Here is a 16,815-nt window from a genome sequence, read left to right on the forward strand (position 1 = left end):
TTTTGTTTCCCGTTGGGACCCAGTTGAGAGGAACTTAGTGAGACGGCGAAGAATCTGCTTATCCTCCCTTTTAGCAGTCTTCTCAAAATAAGCACCTTTGCCAAAATTAGCAAAGGGCTACCTAGACATCTGTAAAACTGACAGTGAACAGTTCTTTGGACTCCGAGATTTATATAGCTTGGTGAAAATGATGTTTTGCAACAGTCAACAGTTCAGATCAAGAGCCATCTGACAGTGAATTGGCAGAGGCTGTGTTAAGAAACTTCAGTGGACAAGAGGATGATTTTGATTCCTCTTGGTTACTTTCGGGACATCTTCCAAGAACTTAGAAATTCAAAGGCCAAGTACACTGAAAATGATTGAACAAAATCTTGACCGTCACAGTGACAAAGAGTGCCGGTACCTTCTTTTGCTCACAACTAACAATGCTGCCCTTGTATATTATCCAACACCATATTTTCTCCAAGGAGAACTATACATGCCCGGAATTGTTTTTGGATCAGGATTTCCCAGAGACCAGGAGTACGCCCAGATATGTCGCAATGTGAGCAGAATAAAGGCATGCATGGAGACAGGTCGGACTGTCATCCTATTGAATCTCCTCAATTTGTATGAGAGCCTGTATGATGCCTTAATCAATATTATGTCTGCTTCAGTGGACAGAATTATGTTGACTTGGACTTGGTTCACACAGAGTAAAGTGTCGAGTTCACAAAGACTTCAGACTGGTTGTGGTGGAGGACCAGGAAAAAGTCTACAAAAGGTTTCCTGTTCCACTTAAAAACAGACTGGAGAAACACAAAGTTGATAGGAGTACAGATTTGACTCCTTGGCAGCACAGAGTTTTGGAGAAACTCAAACAGTGGACACAAGAGTTCTCAAAGTTCAGCAATCTGAATCTACTGAAGAAAATTTCAGCTTATCAGATGCCTTTGTTGGTTTCCATGGGATGCTTGTGCCAGTGCACTTCTGCAGGCTTTAGAGAAAATACAGAAACGGAGCCATGATAAATCTGCTCAAGATGATGAACTCCATTGCATTTCTAAGTCTGAGAATGAGATCAGTGTACCAAGTAAAGAGGGCTCTTATATTAATGTGGCTAAGGACGTATACATGAAGAAGAGGAAAGTGAGCCTCATCACATTGATGAAGATGAAGATATGGGCAGAGTCTCAAGAGGAAATGAACAAATTCCCTGAAGAGGACACAAGGAGAGGGTGTCCCAATGGAAGTTGACAATGATCTACAGAATGCAGAAATTCATGAAGATCTTGAGAACATTGGAGATGCTTCTGATATTTTGGAAACTGGACGGAAATCCTGTTGACATAGAGACAACAGACTCAAACAAAACCATGGATGAGGAAGAGGAAGTCTATGAAATGCCAAAAGCTTTCTCTTGAAATTGTGCGTCACCAGACTCTGTACTTAGGTTAAAGTATTCAGACTTTGGAAATCAGGAGAGAGATAAGCTTCAAGAAATGTATTTCCATCAGCAAAGCCATCAATCTCTCAGAACCTATTGGACAACCATCTGAACAAAAATTATCAGGAGAAGAGCAGATTCTTGGAGGTAATGTTTGTAAGACTTTTAAGCATCATTTGTTCGTGATTTAATATCTTACAGTGTGTCACAACAGCATAGAAACTATGATGATGATGATAATCTCAGATGCTAATTATGTATCTGATTTGGCTCTGATTTTTTGATGATTCTGTCACGTTGTGTTGCTGGAATCTTTTCATGCCATGTCTGGTCAGGACATGTGTATATCTACCAATTTATCTTGCAAAACCAATGCATATGTTTTCTGTTAGGTAACCACGTTCTCCGGTCTTCTCACTGAAGCTGATGTGAGAAATCTTGCCCCGGGCTTGGGTTTGTCCACTGAGCGGTTTCTTCTGCTCTCTTTACACCAATTTGACACAGAAGCTTCTTTTTGCAACAAAGATACGGTAATGTTTCTATTATTTTTGGTGACTTATTCAGTACCTTTCACAACAAATGGTCAACAATTTTCAAAACATTTTACTTATTTTTCTAAAGTTCCTTCCTGAGGGTATCTGGACTTTCTCTGCACATTCTTTTGGTTCAGATGGACATGGAAGAGTCATTGTGCAAAAATGAACTTATTGCTTCGGCAAAGTAAGTCCTTTTAATGCTGGTTAAATCTGATTTCAGTTTATTAAGACCCTGTATAACATGAGCCAAATCATCTTTAATGACATTTTATGTGACTCCTCTTACCTTAGATACTGTACCATAAATGAAATCCTATCCATAAAATCAGATGAGTGCAACGTCTATACTGTGTTTATCACAAAGCTTTCCCGCATGGGGGAACAATGTAGAACAAGTGGCAACAAGTACATTGGCTTTCAAGGAGGTAAGTTTATTTTTGGCAGATGAAACATTTGCAGTGAGTTTAGATATTGCCAAATAATTATTCTTAACAAGTATATTTTTTTTACTAAAGGAGTATGGCTATCAGCACATATTGATGACCTCAGAGATTCTGGTGACATGAGCTTAAATCTTAAGGCTTTTTGTGGAATACCTATAAGTAAACTCATCTCCCAGAAAGTAGAGTCAGGTATGTAAGGTACCAACAACCAAACGCCAACATTAACTTAACGACAACAATCCCCTTACCCTTTGTATTAAAACATAATATTTGAAACATAAAAGTATACTTCAGATCATGCAGTTTGTTGAGGTAAGGTCTTAGTAATTAATCTTAAAATTTCTACCTGATGGACAATAGCAATCACACAGACTTGCACTGAAGGAAAGACCCAAGCCATATTTAGGGTCTAAAAATACCTAGAACACCACAATACATGTATTGTAGTCATAAACTTTGCACATGAAAGCACAATATTTTCTTAATTCATTTTTTATACAGATTTCAACAAATCAGAGGAAATGGATACAAGTGGCCCAGAAAGTGAGAGGGTAAAATCCTTTAAGCTCGCAATAGATTGGTTTAAACATATACTGTACATCGGAGATGTGCTATATCAAAAAGAATTTCATACCTCCTGACAGAAATACTGTGTTTGATTGGTTGTCAGGGAGATTCAGTGCATCTACACAGTTTGTCTCTATTGAGATCCTGCACCCAGAAAGCTGTTTCATTGCTGAGAGATTCATGCCAAAAAACTCAAGGAGTATGGAGCGCATGAACATATTGCTTGGCCTTCTGGGAGGTGACCCTGGGCAGATAGGAGGTCAGCTGGTTTTATATCCATTGTTGTCATAATTAAGCCCCTTGCTGTACAATATATGTAACATTTCAATGAAAATAGGAACCATGAAAAATTCTAAGTTTAAGTCACAAATGCTCGTTCATGTGTATTTTCAGAACGGTTCCAGAAAGTGTTGCTAAGGAGGCTGATGTTTGCACTGATGCAGAAGGAGGAATTAATTCATAACGCAGAAGACTGGATTTATAAAGTCGCGAAGAACCGAGAAGCTCTGCAGGAAGGTGGAACACTTAGGTACAGCAGTTGTGTGATGCAATTAGCATTAAAAATCTTTTATCGCTATCTATCTCAGATTTTTAAAAACAGTGATGATTTTATCATGTTAATCAAAATGGGTTGGATAAAAGATAATTAAAACTTGTGTGGAGAAAAATAATGGTGTTCAACTACTTTGAACTGGGGAATAAAATTTCATCAGCCGTAGATTAAGAGATGACTAACAAAATAGTAAAACATTTCTGTGTTTGTTCAGGCACACTTTGTGGCGCAATCTTCAGGGTGTTTTGACCACAGTGTTTGCCCGAGTTTTAGAAGTTTTGGACAGAGACCGCAACCTGTACCTACTGTATGGAGAAGGGCTCAGTGAGGGTCTGACCCAGTTCTGGCTGCATATCTTTGAAGATCAACAGCTCCTTGACCTAACCCTTCCACAAAATGCCAGGTGTTTTTTAATTATTTTTTAAATTAGGTTTTTAATGCTTTTAAATATCTCACTGTAACTGATGAAATAGATTTCTTCTTTTAGTGATCCGGATCAGGAGATTAATGTGCAGTGTCACCTGTTTATTGGAGAAGTAGAATGGCCTTGTGCTGCTCCTTTTAGCTGGCTGATAAAAGCATACTGCCAGAGTTTGTGGGAGGAATCAGAGTTTGTGCGAGGTGAGGTCTTTTGTTTTGTGTTTGACTACAGTTGGCCAGTTAGCTAACCAGATACTACATTCACTTCTTGTACATAGCATTTCTGCAACTACTCCATGTTTTTGCATTTTCTCTCAGGCTCTGAGCAAGGCAGCAAAGCAAGGATTCAGCAGTTTGTTAGTGCTGTGTCTGGCAGTGGACTGGGTGGCTATATTCAGAACTCTCAGAGGAAGATAAAGTCGAGTTGGGTCAGCGATACTTGACCGATTATGTCCTTCTGTCATTCAAAATCCACTCTGAGGAAGAGCTTGGGGTACATAGGTTTAACAGTTGGAAAATGTATTTTCAAATCTCATGTTTAGTGTCCTAATGTTGGTGTCTATGGGTGTGTGTGCATTTTTTTTACAGGTCTTTCGTAGTGCAGTGCTGGGTTGTGTGTTCGCCCTGCAGATGGAGATGTCAGTAACTCCTGAGCTCTCTCCATCGTGGATCCTTGCTGCAGCTCAAATCTACAGCCCACGCCTGGACACATTATCCCATGCCCTTCAGATCAACCCTCAACTGGTCTGCATCATCCAACGAGAAAGACTGAAAAGAGAAAGCCCTGATATGGTGAGGAGCAGTAGTGCAGCATGAATTTTCATGTCTAATTATGACTTAGATTGCAGTGCCTATTTAACCTACATTTATGTAACAAAATAATTACCAGTAAATAAGTGACCAGTATGTGCAGTCAAACTTCTAAATTTATACAAATGAAACAATACTGAGATGAGTTCAAAGAGATTTGTCTTTTTGTTCTGTTTTATGACAGTGTGAGGACATTCTAGCTGTTGGTATCTGTGTTGAAGAAGCAAAGCTCCTGCCGGTGTCATCAATAAGTGAATGCCAGACCTTCTTACAAAGAGTTGAGCAACTTCAGCCGTGTTTGGAGAGAGTGCTTAGTCCTGGCTACAGTAGCTATGGCTGTCTTAAGCACCTGGACACTATAAAGTGAGCTATGAAGAATGTTGTAGATGTAGAAAATAGGATAATCTGAAAACATGAAACATAATTTCATAAAAAATCTGTTATTTCCTTAGGTCAGTGTGGCAGGGGATGCTGCTAGTGGCTGCGTTCATTGAAAAGGTGGTCATCGAGATGAAAGATGGAGATGAACGGATTAAAGTTCTGACTCTGAAACACTGCAGTCAGTTACATGGGGTGAGTCTAGAATTATTGTCTGCTCTGTTCATTACGCTTGTAGGAGACATTGGTGTACGAGAAACCCCTGTAGGCCCCTCACTTCATTATGAGACTATAGTAAGATGGTCAAATATGTTAAAATTTGATAGATGCTGCAACAAAGCAACAAGTTTTAGAACCCGAAAGGTCCTTAGCATATATGCTGCTTTTATTTCCTCTCTCACAGCTAATGGAGCGGTCTCCTGATTTGAGGAGCAAAGACAATCTTCAGCAAATCATCCGCATACTCAATGATTATCATGAGGAATCCATCAGCAGAGAACTGCGGTACACTTAGATTGAGTTGTATAATTTTATATGATATGACTGGTTTTATTTTAAACTATGTGACAATGTTGAAAACTGCAGTTTATTGACTAAGAATAACTGAACAACATTACTGTTTTAATACACTTATAGTATTTCTGTATTTCTTTGTTTAGCATGTGCTATTCCAAAAATAAACCTTATGATTACTTATTTTCTGTACACTTTGTTTTCTTCTCAGATATGGAGTGAAGTGCTCTGTCTGTCTGTCAGATCTGACGGAGCCCACTGTGCTTCCCTGTGAGCATGTGTTTTGTCTGTCCTGTCTGAAAAGATCTACAGAGAGAGAAGGAGCAGCCTTCTGTCCCAAATGCAGGTTACCTCTGTCAAACAACTATCGTCCCACTGTCTCCAAGACCATAGAGTGAGTATAAATTCTTTGTTCTTGGTAACTTCAGATATCCATTTAGACAGAATAGGCATGCAATGAACAATAAGCTTCTTTACTGTGGTTAATTGATTTGGCTGTAATGTCTAAATTTGTTTTTATTACAGCTTAGCCCTGAAGCAGCATAAAGAAATAAGAAAATGCTGTAATGCCTTCTTCCTGGAGGTGGTTTCTCGTTTCTGTCTGACTGATGATCAAGATCCACCAGAGGACCTGGTGGAACTGCTTTTCTCTCTCCTAATTTCAGCACAAGGTGGGTGGATTTCCTTGTGGAATATTTCATAAAATAATTACATTTCTGTACATGGTTGTTAAAGCTTTTTTGAAGCTTTGATTGTGTTTACAGTATGCAATATAACATGTGTTCATGTTTCGCGCGTAAAGAAACAGTATTTTTCACACAATTCACCTATCTGTATACCGCTGTTAATTACTGCAGGAACTAGAGGGCTGTAGTCCAAACGGGTCGTTTTTTGTAGTTGAATTCTGTTAAATAAAATATCTCGCTTGGCATTGAACTTTGAGCTTTAGAATTTTACAGATATTATTTATACTCTAACAACAACATTACACACTAACTAAAGTTTAAAACATGGGATCACGAAGAAGGGGACCTTTAATTTGAGAGCGGGAACTTCGAAAAAGACATACATTTAAAATTTAAATATCTGTCAGTGGTTCATGCGACTGGTATTCCATATTTCAAGTCTTCGTCGGACCCGGCAAATTGCCGGAACATTGCCGGGTCACCTTCTGTGTGAAAGCAAACACGTCCTGGGATTGATTCCAGCATTAAAACCCGGGTCGGGGACCAAGTAACATTACCGGGTTCAATCCTGGGACGAGCGCTGTGTGAACAAAAGCCAGATCTAATGCCGTGTCGAAGTGATGACGCACATTATCGCGCATTTTTTTTACCGGCTGTTTTGAAGGAAGATCAACTTTCGCAACGAAAAAATATGTGCAAACTTTAATGAAGCAGAGATCAGTTAGTTCCTCACTTTCCACGCTGACATTGAGATCGTTCACTTACTTCAGTGAAAGTATAACGTGCCTAACGTTTTCAACTCGTACATTACACGTCACCCCCGATGTCACTTGTCATTACGGGATCTTTACGGGTTGTGTGTGAAAGCACGCACATATCCCGGGTAATCACTGGCAGTGTGAAAGTTCAAAATCTAGTGACCCGGGAACAATTGCCGGAACACTTTACCCGTGTATTTGTCGGAATGGCAGTGTGAAAGGGACTTTAGTGGGACAAACAGGACAAAATTTAAGTAATGAGATCATTGAGTTTGAGAGCGACTCATTCAGTCTAATTCCATGAATCAAAACAACCAATTCATTGAAAGGATCTAGAAAGAGCAATTTAATCTATAATTTGCTTTTATGTATATGTTTACACGACTGTTTATATTATAGGAGATGTTTATATGACTAGAGAGCTCACCCCATTCCTGGAGTGTGTTGACCAGAGCCCTGTGGTGCGCTCTGTGCTGCCGAAACTTCTTCTGCAATACAGGTGCTGCAATACAGACAACACATTACCACATCCAGGCGACCTTTTGTTTATGACTTTAAATATGCAGTATTGGCTTTATGAAGTGAGTCTTGAGAGTTTTGCTTAAGGCTAATTCACACTGCACCAACAGATGCTGACCAACGGCAACAGACACTTTGTTGGGTTTTGTCACATCTGTTGACGTTGGTTGGCATTGTTGTTTTAGGCAATTGAACATGTTTACTTGGCTTTTGTCAGGTTACAGGCGTCTGTCGGTGCCGTGTGAATTGGCCTTTACGCTAATCAAGAACATTTTGTAATTAGATAATCTCTTCAGCTTCAAACAGGTAGAGAAGCATATACAGAAGTACTTAGAAAACCTGGAGAACAAGCTTCTGGACCAGGAGGACAGAACTGAACTCTACCGGCTATTTGTTAACTGTTTCCAGGTGTGTCAGTGCATGCTGAGCCAAGTATCACTTTTACTATTGTGCTGTTTTAAGTGTAAAATGTTGGCGCTTAACCCATTTTGTACCACTGTCATGAATGGTACATCAAGTGTGATTATTAAAATCCCCTGGTCCCTATTTTTTGTTTTGGGCCATTAAGCAAGTACATATCAAGATCTTAGCAACCGCCCAAAGTATGCTTAACAATGCATTACAAACCTTTGTCATTTTTTACGAGGTATAATCATCAACAGTTGAATTCCACTTTCAGCCACATTCATTTCTATTTAGAATCTGCATGTTTGTTTCTAAAAGCAAATTTGTTGTTTATCCAGGATTCCCTGTTTTGTTCTGGATTAAATGGCGATGAAAGACATCTGAAGGAGAATTCAAACTTCCTTAGTCGACTGGCTCGTAAACAGACACCTTCCAGACAGAACGACCCAGCTGAGTTTCTGCTGTCTATGGCTCGCCTCAGAATGTGTCTGGACTCTGTTGCCTGTATCCTGTCCAGAATTATTGGCAAAAGAACCGGTACGAGTAACTTCTGGTCTGACCAATTCATGGCAGTTAAAGTATATTGCTTAAATTAATAACATGTCTTTTTATGTTTTATTCTGCAACCTTTCCATATGTTTGGTGTCTTTCAGACAATTTTGAGGAAGCTGAGCTAAAGCTTTTGGAGCAGATGAAGGCTGTGTGTGAATATGGTAACAATGACTGGTATAGAGTTTACTTGCTTCGAGCAATCTACAGGCATGCTAGCATGGACTGTCTGCAAGCACTAATCAGCAGCACTGATCATGAATGGATCTTCCCTGCAAAGATGCTACAGCTTCATGTACGGCCATTCAAATGTGTTGTGTTAAGGGTGTTTATAATATTGTAGACAAGTAATAAAATTGAGTTAAAGTATATTTTTAAAATATAAAAGTACCTACTCTATGATCACTGTTGTTTGTTTTCTCTTCTACAGAGGTTGATTCCTACAGAGGTGGATCGTTTCTTGTGTTGTGGTCAGTCATACCGTACTCTTAGAGATGGTGTGGGAGAAGCATTGCATGAAGGCACAACAAATGGCGTCAAAGAAGCACTACAGGTCAGAGTCTACATCTGTATAAAAAAACAAGACACACACACTTTTCAACAGCCATTTCACATCTGATCTCATGTTGTCCCTAACATGTATTCATTTCTTTCTTGTGCTGAACACACACACACACACACACACGCACGCACGCACACACACACACACACACACACACACACATACACACACACACACACACAAAATATATTTTGAAGAATGTGGGGATATTAGGAAAAATCTGTGCTTTGTTTTATCTTTGATGAACAGAAAGTCCAAAATAACAGCATATATTTGAAATAGAAATGTTAATGTCACATTTGTCACAATTTGTTTTTTTTTCAGGCTGGTGGTTCAGGCCCTTTGAAAAACGTCCTGCTGACTCTAGCTGTGTTTAGACAGGTCACCTGTCGCTTCATGTCACCTGATAGAGCTACATATCCTCAGGCACAGGCAAGTGTTGGTTAGGTTTTATAATTTTATTAATCACTAGGTAACATCCAGAATTCAGAATCCATGTAGGACTAAATTTGAGATTACTCATTCTGATTCTAGAACTTCATCCAACCTTCAATAGGAACATGTTTGAGCATTAATGCCATTCTTTTAAGAGATTCAGACATTCAGTCTGGCAAAACTAAACATGTTCATTTCTCTCTCTCTCTCTCTCAACAGGAGATCAGACTCTTAGAGGATGTTATTAGAGAAAACATCACAGGACATGCCAGAGAGCTCTGCACTGCTCTCTTATCCAATAAGATTGGGGGTCCAGGATCTTACCTGAGTCTCCGTGTAGGTGTACCTGCTAAACGCCGTCCTGTGCTGGAGCTCCTGGTGCATGCAAGCTCAGTGTTTTACAGTGGGAACAGGCTGCTGAGTCCCCTCTTCAATATTGCCTCTCAACCTCAGAACATGACAGTAAGGGCTTCTTAATGAATAATATACATTTCTGGAGTGTGTTTAGAGCAGGGGTCTCCAAACTCAGTCCTGGAAGGACACAGGACAGTGTTAAGCTCCAACTTGCCTCAACACACCTTTTTGGAAGTTTCTAGAATGCCTAGTAAGACCTTGATTAGCTGGTTCATGTGTGTTTATTTAGAGTTTGGGGATAAACTCTGCTTGACCCTGCTGGACCTCTAGGAACGAGTTTTGGGATGACCCCTGGTTTGCATCTGATTTTATGCTCACACTCTTCATTTTGCAGCATGCTGGTGCACTGGTGGTTTGAATTGATTGTGCAGATTTTTTAAAATAGCTATGTTTCTTTACTCATCCTTAGAGAGCCTTTCTACCCACAATGCCTGATGACCATACCAGTGAGGCCCAGCAGTGGTTCATTGGAGAGAAAAAAAAGATGTACTGTGAGTGTGACTTGTGCATGAAGTGAAAATTAACATACAGTATTTTTCAAATGCCTCCTGCATAACAGATTTTGTCTTACTTCCCTACTTTACAGTGTGTTCTAACGGTCATGCATGCTTTGTGGGTGGGGTGAGATTTAATTTCTTTCACTTTTTCACATTTGAATGAACTGGTAATATTGTCTGTGAAACTGATTATGAACATTGATTTTTCTCCCCTTACTTAGTGTGGCAAACCAATGCAAGAGTCAAGATGTGCCACTTGTAGAGTCCGTATAGGAGGTCAAAATCATAAACCAGTTGACGGTTTTACTGAAGTTCATGAAATCTCTGACATGACACGGCCTGGACATGTACTGGGACACGCTGGAAACCGGTCTGAAGCACCAAACAGGAATCACACTTCAGCACAGTCCTGTCTCCTCCGTCTCTGTCTTCACTTGGCCATGTTGCAAGGAGCCATTCACAATCAACAGGTAAAAAGGTTTGAAGGAACCCTGAAAGTTTGCTTATTACCTGATAAATGTTGTCTTGCATGCCAGCTCCATTTGTTTTTTTTAACAATTCTCTATATAATGCCAACTACATTATTACATTATACTACTATTCAGTTAGTGGACCAAGAGTGTTAGAGAAATAAAAACACTGTTTTCTAAAGGGCTTGATTCTTCACAGGGTATCAGAAATATGATCCATCCAAATGTTAATGATGTCAATGAGTTCCTCTGGCAACATCTTGAGAAGGACATGGAGGTTCTTGGGAAGACTTTAAATATTAACTTGGATGACTCTGCCATTATAATTCATCTAATCTTCTGCAGGTTTCTACAGACCACCTCAGGTATCCTTTAATGTTGACTAAAGTTAAACATGCTTGAACTTTTCAAAGCATTGCATGCATTTTACGTATATAATACTAAAAGAGAGCATAACATGTGAACAGAATTCATTGTTATTAATAATACTTTTTATATATTGTGGTATTTATAAATATTTGAATGATCTTTTATTTAATTTTAGTTTACGTTTTAGTAATTTTGTTACATGCTTTTGTTTTTCTTTTTAAAATATTTATATAGCTTTAATTCATTGTATTCCATTTTTATAGTAATTTTATTACTTAAGTTTTTCATTGAATATTAATATTGTATTATATTTCAGCTTTTCAGTTACTTAAAATTAATTGAGTTTAGTTTTAGTTGACCATAACAAAAACACAACGAACTGCACAACCAGGAAACCTATGTTTGATATTTTTTCTCTTCGCCAGGTGCCGGTGTGGATCTGGCAACACGCAAGTCCAGAGAGCAGTGGGAGACCACAGTCTGTAAAACCGTCATCAATCCTGTTTTACAGGTCAGTCTTGATACTGCTGAATATCAGGAGTGTGTAAACCATTTGAAAAGAATGGGAAACATTTTAATAGTTTCTTTGAAAAAGACAAATAACATTCTAAATAAATAGATGGAGTAAAAATTCAGTCATATAACCACACTGAATGCATATAATTCCATCAGTCAACCTTTGTCTCTGTTTTCAGGATTTGGAAAGGACATTGGGCAGGGCACAGGATCTGATTGCAACTGATAACCAACTTTCTAACAGTCCCCTGATGAATGTCCTGAGAGGAGACCCTCAAAAAATGCTTCATCTCCCCACTAACTGCCCCACCCACCACTCTGCCTTCTGGAGCCCCTCACCTGTCCTAACAGTGGAAAGCTTCTCACAGCAAATAAACCAGTGTCAAGCACCCCTGCTCACCCTTTTTATCAATAAGGTTTGTTAACTTAAAACATTTATAAAAGCCTTTGTGTTACATTATGGAAGTTGAGCACACGGTTTCATACTGACTTTAAGAATGTTCCCAAACTTTCAGTATATCCATATGTGTGTGATTGTGTTTATCAGGTGCACTGCATAAGACAGCTGATCCATCTGCCGTCGCTTGCTGCTCTGCTGTCTGATCTAATAAAAGTGCTTCCTCCAGGCTCTGAGAACCAGACCCACACCATCGCTTCACTGCTGCAATGCATTCCTGCTGGTTGGTCACACTTAAACTCACTGGAGATAACATGTTGATTTATTTTTGTATATACTGTATGCAATATTACTGTACTCTAATTTGTGTTAATCCAAATAGGCCATCAGAAGAAATTATTGTCGGAGAGAGTAGAGATCTTCATGAAGGTGTGGAACCAACTCAGAATGGAAATATCCAATAACGGTAAGTTGCTAGAGGTATACATCTGGAATTTAAAAGATGTTTTTATCCAAAGCAACTTGCAGTGCCTTCAGTGTTTATCATTATGTGTATCATGCGTGTCCATGATAATTATTAAACTGGCTGTTAAAAAGTGCTAAATTAACAATATTTAAAATTATATACTGATTATATACTGATAAAAAAACAATTCAAACTAAAATAACAAAGTTAAATAATACAAGTGAGTCATTGTAACCTCATAATATTATAGTGATATTGTTTCATTATTTCAGCTTCTTTGGGTTTGGATTCTACACTTTGTGAAAAAGACATAACTATGGAAAGCTCTGGGCAGTTTCTCTCCCTGAGTCATCACGGACCAGGTTCATGTCTTCACGCTGTCATAGATCTCCTGTCTGAGACTCACAACAGTCTTGTGCGAGAAGCCAGAAAACTCTGTCACCAGGAAGACAGGTGTGTATTTGAGAAGGAGTGTACACTATTGATCAAAAGAACAAAGGAAAAGTGTTTATTTGAAATAGTTTTTTGAATAAATGTCTTTACTGCCACATTTGTGTTTCAAAAATTGTTTACATGTCAGATGGTTACGTTTCCTCTTACAGTGACTATAAAGTGCCCTTGGCAGCACTGTCCAAGAGCCAACTTGCCCTGTGTCACCCAGAGAAGGAGTTGCTCCCCCTGGTGTTAGCTAACTGCCATTACAAACTAGAGAAGGGTCAGCAAACAGTGAGCTCCAGTGATCATAAAGCTATTGAGAGAGAACTCAGCAGACGCTTTTTTGCAGGCAAACCACGCATTCAAACAGTGAGTCTACACGTTTTAAAACGTATTATCATAAAAGTGTTAAATATATGACCAGATTCATTAGTTACTACAATGAGAACTCATAGTTACAAATTTCTTGCAGGACACTGATAAATATCTGAGAAGACATCATCAGAATTTTATAGAAGTCCTTGATGAGGTCAGAGCCAAAATACCTCAGGTAATTTTCTTCAGTGTCTTTGCACTTCGTTCAGTTTACTAACAGTAGGTCTCGGAGGAGCAAATGCTTCTGGTTTATTGGTGACATACTGTAGTAATATCATATAATCTATAATTATTAAATTGAATACATTTTCTTCTGATTTACAGGAAGCACTCAAGGCCTCTGTGCTCAGCTTCATGAGATCAATGCTACGTTCATACACTGATGTGTGCGACGCAGTTTACGCTGTGGAGATTGGCCTTCGTTTCCTAGGTAAAACTGGTGGAGACCCACAAGTTCTGCTGCTGTCCTATCTGACAGACTCCTTGAAAATGAACCAACACATCACAAGCGCCATAGCTGAGGTGAGGCATGCATTTAAACTAGCAACTAAAAGGGAATTTAACCAAGCAGGTATTTTGCTACTACTATCAGTGTATATAATCGGTCTGATCCTGTAATATTATTCCACGCTGCTTGGTTTCAGGCTTTAAAAGAGAACCGACTTAGTCAGTGCACAGCCACATGGCAGCTTCTCACCTGCTGGAAGAGTGAACAGATGATGAGGAAAGGACAGGTAATTTGACATTCAGCTTTTGTGACTGTATATCATTAATACCAATCACATAGTATTTTTACATCTAATCTCTTAAGTAATTACATTCTAATTTCTAGGATTTGTTTTCTTCTCTCACTAGACTCTACTTAAGTTTACATTGAGCCTATAGGATGCATGCTTCATTATTATTTATTCAGCTAGAATGCATTAAATTATTTTTAGAGACAGTTAAGACATTTATGTTAGAAAAGATTTCTGTTTCAAATAAATGTTTATCTTTTGAAAAAAGATTTTTTATTAAACTACTGATAAAACTGCATCATGGTTTTTCTCAAAAACATTAAGCAGCACAACTGTTTTTCAACATTGATAATAATAAAAAAATGTTTAAAGCAAAAATTAAAACAGCATATTCAAATCACTTCAGAAAGATTTTGTGTTTTGGAAGAATGGAGTAATGACTGCTAAAAAATTAGCTTTGCGATTGCATGAATACATTTAATAAAAAAAAAGAAAAAAATATATAAATAGTAAATATTAATATGATTTAACAATATTACTGTTTCACAACATTTCATTGTTTTTACTGTATTTTTGATCAAACAAGTGCAGCCTTAATGAGCATAAAATTCTTCTCTCCAAAACATCAAATAATAATAATAATCTTACTTACCCCAAACTTTTGAATGGTAGTGTATGCGTGAATAACTTAAGACAGAATAAATGTTTTCACAGAGCTTATTTCTAATTCCCTCCTTCTGCTCAGCTATTTAGCCTTTCAGTAAACTGACCCCATTACTGCTGACCTCTGTTGACCTCCTCTGATTGACCCTAAACAACATAGAGAGTGGAAGTATGAGGGTTATAAATCCAAGGGAATTTGTTGGTCAAAGTGTGCCAAGCGTGTGCCACCAACAGTTCAAAGACGTTTAACCCAAGCTTTTCTTAATAGCTGGACAATATTGCTTATTTAAATAATACATTAAGACATTGTTTAAACTTAATCCCAGAACATATTCATGAGGTTTGCATCTTTATTGGTCAGGTATATTATGATTTCTGTTGTTGACTTTAAATCTTTCAATGCACAATTTTGCAGGATCCATTCCAGCGACTGTCTAAAGACTTCAGAGATAAACTGACTTCAGAGGAAAGAATGCAGGTGAAGGTTTTCCTTGGGATCACAGATACTGACCTTTTCTCTTTGGAACTACATGAAATCCTTCAGCTCAAGACCAACAGCACTGCTGAAGAAGGCTTCGCTCCGCACTGGGAGTAAGAACTGATCTTATTGTTTTTTTTATAGTTGTAAATAATTTACCCAGCATTCCAGCCGTCTGGAATGCAGCCTTCTGGACTCACCATTTGTGAGGGCGGGTTTCGATGAGGCAAACTGGCCACAAAAGGCAAAGTTGGCCTTTTTCACAGATGTCTGACATTTGACTTTTTAAATGTACATTGAAATCTAGTTTGTGATTGTAAACATTAATCCAATCGTGAATGTCATTCAGTGTTCTGGCATCCAAAGCAAATACATCTAAAATGATCCTATAGCATGTAGCACCAAGTACTACGACATTAAACCACATAAGGGTCTTTTAAAGTTTTTACTCACTTTCAATCACAACAATGCAGACCTCCCAGACCTAGTCATTCCCCGGAGACCTGTGGGTTCTCAGACCCAACAGAGGCACACTTTGACCTCTCCAGGCTCTCATCTGTCATTGTGCCCCGCTCTAGTCATCTATTGAGCAGGCAGCTGGTCAGAATGAAAAGAAATGAATGCATGTGCTGAGAACAATAGAATCCAATGCTAACTGTTGATGTAAAGCACACCACTGAACACCCTTCCTCCTCTCTCTTTCTGTGTTTCATAACATAGCATCAGGTCCACCATGGAATACCATTTGGAGATGAAGAACATCACCTCTTTTCCAGGTCTAGACAGTCTTCCAGAGGAAATTACTTTGGCTAAAGCAGCAGAAATCTGGAGGCTTGCAGTGGAGTTCAAACACTGAAAAGTACTTCTGAATGAGCCAAACCAAAATGAATAATATAAACGTGTAAAGATCTGGACTGCTTTGTTATTTCATTTTTTATTTTTTTTGTCAGTTGTTGCTGTCTTTGTCATGTCTTTTGTATAGGACAGATTTATGACTCATTCCAGCACACTAAATCACTGTGTTTATATTGTTAATCCAAGTTTATTAAAAAAATGTATTTTTTACTCTTTAGGGCTTTGAATATGTCTTCATATTGTTGAGCACTTTATTGTTTAGGGATTTGTATGAATATTTGATTCAGGGAACAAAAGTTAATTAAATTAAATAATACTGTATTGCAATTTTGCTGTAACACATTTTGTCTCTTTTAATGCTCCATGCTATTAATCTGCCAAATAAAGTTGTATAATGGATCAATAGTGCATTTACTTTTTTTTTTATACAGAATATATGAAAACGTGTCCAGTTATTTAATAGCAGTGTACAATGGTGCCTGAAACTAAAAATAATAGTAGAGTTCTTTTTTTCTTATAATTTTAAAATTTAATTTAAATTATTTCATAAAATATAACATCTAGTAAGAAAATTGACTTTTGT

General features: G+C 38.2%; 1 pseudogene; it reads left to right on the forward strand.

Annotated features, from left to right (window-relative positions):
• Positions 1-110: 110 nt before the first annotated feature.
• LOC113081404 (E3 ubiquitin-protein ligase rnf213-beta-like) lies at positions 111-16,631 on the forward strand (annotated as a pseudogene).
• The last annotated feature ends 184 nt before the right edge of the window (positions 16,632-16,815 follow it).

The sequence above is a fragment of the Carassius auratus genome, unplaced genomic scaffold (genome assembly GCF_003368295.1).
Source record: "Carassius auratus strain Wakin unplaced genomic scaffold, ASM336829v1 scaf_tig00034167, whole genome shotgun sequence".
NCBI lineage: Eukaryota > Metazoa > Chordata > Actinopteri > Cypriniformes > Cyprinidae > Carassius > Carassius auratus.